The following is a 5,394-nucleotide window of genomic DNA, read 5'->3' as shown; positions in this document are numbered from 1 at the left end:
GCCCCCCCTTTGGCACGCCTCTGGTATTAATAATTTTAATTAAGTCTAGCACTGAGCTTTTGCGCGTAATTATGCGAAACGCGACAACAAAGCTGGCAAAGAGTTCTTTGCGAGTGTGTGTGTGTGTGCATGCAAAGTGTATGCCCATCCCATCTGGAGTTTAACCGATCCCCACCCCTCCATAGCCCCCCTTACTGCAATTACACCTTGCATCTGACCACGCCCACTTTCCTTTTCAAGAGTGCCGCCTCTGGGTTCGAAATCGGAATCCCTGTCCTTGCTTAGGCAAGCAAAACTAATCTAATCGCTGGGCAATTTCAAAGATGTGAGCATATGTATGTACATACAGAAAATCAAACTTTTCGACCGAACTTAATGGATGTCTCTGGACAATAGTCATTGATTAGTCAGTGTCATCATTAGTCATTGATTAGTCATTGACTCATTGATTAGTCATTGACTCTGGATAGTCAGAACTGGTGAGCTCAGTAATCTCTGCATTTTGCACTATCAAATTATGTTTATTAAGCTCTATGGTACCCTAATAATTTCTTGACCTTCACACTGCCTCTAAATATTTAGCTTTCACCTCTGTTCAAAGACGATTTAACATTTAATGACAGTGTAATTAAGCACAAATCGTTTGCCATCGATGAAATGTGGCCCAGAAACCGTTTTAATTGCACTTACAAACAGCTGCAGATGAACGGAAAGGAAGAATCGAATCTTCGGAAGAATTGGAAAATAGAATGTTGCCAACTGTGCGAGATGTTGCCGCCCACGTTGTCAGTTGTCAGTTGGCAATTTCATTTGCCAGCTCCCCGTATCCCCCCCTTTGACAGCCCCCTTGGAAGAGCGCCCCTGGATAAAAGTGCGTACACCAGGCTGGGGAATGGTAACAGCAACAATCCAGTTAACAGTAATTGCTGGCGCGTCGTGTTTTCGGACCACCAATGGATTGATTAACTACGTGTTCGATATTTCAGCAGGACCAGCCCCCTCTCAAAGACCCTGCCCCCCCCTCGTCACTCCAGCTGTGTCACTTGGCTTGTGGATGATGTGGCACAGGCTGCTCTACACTGCGATAAATGTGCTCTAAAATGTTGCAACAGGCGATTCATGACAATGTTGTTGAAAGAACGAATGAAAAATATATTCTCTAAAATATTGGATTACATTTTAATAAAATATAAACAATTTGTAATATTTTTTTCCAGTGCCGATCCAGCCAGGCCAAGTGCTCAAAGTGTTCCAGCTTGAGCAAGGCAGCCAAGTCCAAATCAAATTTACTATAATGACCACTCAAATGGACAGCGTAATGGGCCATGCAGCGCATGAAAGAGACGGCAGATGGCGGACAGAGAGAGAGAGAGAGGCAGCGACAACAGCGGCGACAGGGAAGGATATACACATACAGAAAGAGAAAGGCCGAATGAAGTTGGCCAGCAGAAAGTGGGCGATACTCTGGTAGAAGCTAATGGCATTTGGCTGGTGTTGCGTGCATTTGACATTCTGGCAGTCGATGCCAAGATCCAATAAATAGATCGTCGTTGTGAAAAATCAGGGGAAAAAATGTCTAGAAAGTGGAAGGAAAATGCTATCGCAACCTGTGGGCGAAGAATCTCGAAAGATGATTTGCTGGACCAGCTGGGTGATAAAATGAAGCACAAATTTAGCAAAAGATTAGATAAGCAAATGCAAATTAGATAAGGCAGTTTGCTGGCAAAATAAGAAAGTTAAGTGCGTGGAAAGAGAAAGGATCAGCGCTTTAAAAGTTTAAGGAAAAAACCTATACATTTAAAAAATAAAATAGAAGAGATTTCTAAAGCATTAAAGGAATAATATTTGCTGACAGGTGGCACAACCTATGTACATTTTATATAATGTCAACAATAAATCATCATTCAAGTTGTTGTGAAATAACCGACCGTATCAATATCAAAAATTTTAATCGAAACGAGTTAACACAAATGAATGCTGAAAAGTCAACAATTTAGGGGCAAGAAGTGAAGACCAATAAATCGATTTATGCTGACAAAAAAAAAAGAAAAAACTGATGTAATAACGAGGGGAATGACCTGGTATGTGCCACGAATGATGTTGATGATGATGATGATATCTGGGGCGAGGGTAATGTTAAGAACCTGAATGCGATGGATAGTGCCAAGTTCAGGGGACGCGTGTTCCCCCATCAACCTAATCGCATCCATAAATTGCGTGGCCCCTGGGCGATGTGCCGGTAATACGACTACCTCAGTGGCAAGGGGCAGCTGCCAGTTTTACAGTCCTGGATTTTAGGGCCCCCCCTACCCCCCTGCTCGCTCCTTCTCGATTTATGGGTATGTGCATACGGTTGATGGGCAACCGGGTAACGGATACGAAATTCGCAAGGGAACCTCGCTGAAGAGTTTGGCATTTTTCGGCTGCCGTGCGACGTGGATTTCGCACCTCCTCCGGCCAAAAACAAAAAAGAAAAAAAGGGATTAGGGTTACCATCTTGCACCTGCAGCACGGCAAGCGGCAACCAGCAACCAGCAACCGGCAACAACTTAATTGAATGTTGAAGGGGCACCTGCTTATCGCCGGGCAATTAATTCCAGCGATTTGCTTAGCTGTAAAATTTGTAACAGCGAGGGGAAAACCCCCATCATATAGTCCATAAACAGATCCCCCATTCCCTTTACCATTTCATATCCCCAATCTACATCCATATCCCCAATCCACATCCATATCCACGTCCACATCCAAATCCAGATCAAGGGGAGCCGCAGTGTCTCCGCTTCGGGGCCTCGAAACTTTGGTGTTTCTGGTGTTTTCGGGCTTCGCGTTGCCTGTCAACTGGCCACCACAAAAAGTAAATCAAGAAATTTGCTTAACCCACGCGCCACCAACTCTCTACTCCCTAATACACGTGCCAAAAATATGGCGTACAAATTTTACTTATGGGAATTGCCAATTAAATAATATGATTTTGGCAACTTAGTCAAATATGCTAGAAAGTTTTAAGCCTATAATAAATATAATAAAGTTTTATTATAAAAATATTAATTGGCTAAAATGATTATTTCAATTTTAGTACGATTACTAAATGTATTTCATATATTTTCCCAGTTTTTAATTACCTAAGGATTTCATATATTTTCCCAGTTTTAAATGAACCTAAGGACTTTCGGTAAAAAGTTTTTGTTTATTTTGTTAGTGTATCAATCCCTATGGCTTAATCCCCCCAGGACCCCGCAACAGGTGCTCTCTTTCTCTCTTTTGCATATGCCGATTTGGGGCAAATTTTTTGGGTGGGGGGAGGGAAACGCGCGGAGGGCGGCGATCAAAAGTTAAAAACAGGAACGGGGCGCATGCGCCATGGTCTCCTTTCTGTCTTTGGGTCTGCCAAAGATCTGCCAGAGTTGCCATAAGGCACAATGGGTGGTAAATTGAAGCTTTCAACTTGCCCGAGTTCGCAGAGGTTTGTTGTTTTTGCCTTTTGTTGTTGCTGTTGCTATAGTTGTTGTTGTTGTTGTGGAGCCCCGTCTTGATTTCAATTCGTTGGCGGCTGTTTTGACAATGTGCACCGCTTTAATTGGAGCCGTGTCATTAAGAGCACGCAATAAGAAAATCTGACAAAACACCAGACATCGAATGGCAGCTGAAGGGAGGTACACTGAAGTGGCAAACAAATTGATTAGAAATGGATTTCCTAAAGCGAGAAAGTAACTAAGTTACTGAATTACTAAAATTACATTTCATCTATTCATTTCAATTTCTAAACAAGCTTTTGGTATTATAATGCAAACAAATTTCCTTAAAATCGAAAGTCGAACTAATAACGCACTTAAATAGCTTACCAAAGTATCCATCAGATAGTATCTGCGACTGAACTATTTTCCGCCTCTTGAGAACCTATTTTCGCCACCCTCTCATCAAGCAGTCGTGGCCGAGCGGTTAAGGCGTCTGACTAGAAATCAGATTCCCTCTGGGAGCGTAGGTTCGAATCCTACCGACTGCGATGACGAGAATATCTTTTTGATGCACGAAGAAGTGTTTTACAGTCCGTCAATATTTAGATACATTATAAAATCAGGGATCTTAATGCAAAATTTTTACTGTATAAGTAGCCCAATGGTTAGGTTGCTCGCTTTTGCAACCGCAGTTTCGAGTTCAATTCAATTGGATGGAAAATACTTTATTCATATGGAACTTTTAGTGGTTCGCAATTTTTATTTATAGATCATTCAGTTTTTTCCCTTTCTAATTCGTGACAACTTAGAAGAATCTGAAATCGTATCTCTTTCTAGTTGGCTGTGATTACCTTATCATCCTTACGTTTTTACTTACTTACTGTGTTTGCCGCATTTCAAATCGTTTGATTTTCAGTACCTTAAACACGAGAATGAAATAACAAGTAGTTCTCCCTGCCTCTGCTGCCAGTTGACAACGATAAGCGAGTAAGAGTTTACCTTTGGCACCCACTCACAGTTCCGGGCAAGTCGATGAAAAAGTTTTCGACAGCAGGTCTCAGCATTTTAGGCCGCCCAATGCCACAAAAACAGGACAGAAATAAGCAAGGCAAGAAATCGGTTTGCGGCTGTCTCCTTAAACATCAACCAAAAATACAAATACACTAAGGACTGAGGACTGACTTTTGTCCAAGCTGAACATGTTAAATATTTATGTGCAATTTTACTAAAAATCAATGGTAAAACGAAGGAACAAAGAAAACCATTCATTTCTGCGTTAAAAATTACAAATGGTAAATATAATAATTAAAAATAAATTTCCAATCTAATTTAATACAGTATCCCTTAAATAAAATAATTTAATATGAATTTCCAATCTAAGTTAAGTTCAAATTAAAAACAAACCTAGCTTAATACGTTATATATCCATGTTGAAATACCCCTTTGAGAAAGGGCATAAGAAGTCGGAGAAATTGTCGCCGCAAAAGTTCTCGAGGACCCTCGCCCTTCGTTTCGTTTGGCCCGTCACGCCCCCTTTCTTTTTGCCGCCCACAATTGTGGCTTTTAGCCTGATGTTGCTGTTGCTGTTATTGTTGTTGTCGGACTGTGTCTGTTTCCTTTTTGGCAGACGCCGTTATGTCTCGCAAAGTTTCAAGAAAACTGGTTCTGTCCCGCTCTCGTCCTGGCCGCTCTCCCCATCCCTTTCCCACCCACCGCCGATAACTTTCGGCGTCATATTTGCGTGGCTGTGGATGTGCAACTCGTTTTGATATAATTTATTGTAAAATTATTTCCGTTTCGCTGTTACTTTGTAGCTGCCTCAATTCCGGTTCTCGAAATAAAAGACAGAAAGCTTAAAATCAGTTCTTTCTTCCAGTTAAACAAAACCTGCGAACGACACAAAAGTTTCGATTTTAAGTTATATAAACGCTTGAGTTTC

At 41.4% G+C, this 5,394-nt stretch overlaps 1 non-coding gene across 1 annotated transcript; it reads left to right on the top strand.

Annotated features, from left to right (window-relative positions):
• The first annotated feature begins 3,921 nt into the window (after positions 1 to 3,921).
• Trnas-aga lies at positions 3,922 to 4,003 on the top strand. Its single transcript has one exon. It is a non-coding gene; the product is annotated as a tRNA-Ser (tRNA).
• The last annotated feature ends 1,391 nt before the right edge of the window (positions 4,004 to 5,394 follow it).

This window comes from Drosophila santomea, chromosome X (genome assembly GCF_016746245.2).
Source record: "Drosophila santomea strain STO CAGO 1482 chromosome X, Prin_Dsan_1.1, whole genome shotgun sequence".
Taxonomy (NCBI): domain Eukaryota; kingdom Metazoa; phylum Arthropoda; class Insecta; order Diptera; family Drosophilidae; genus Drosophila; species Drosophila santomea.
This window is presented reverse-complemented; position numbering and strand designations above follow the sequence as displayed.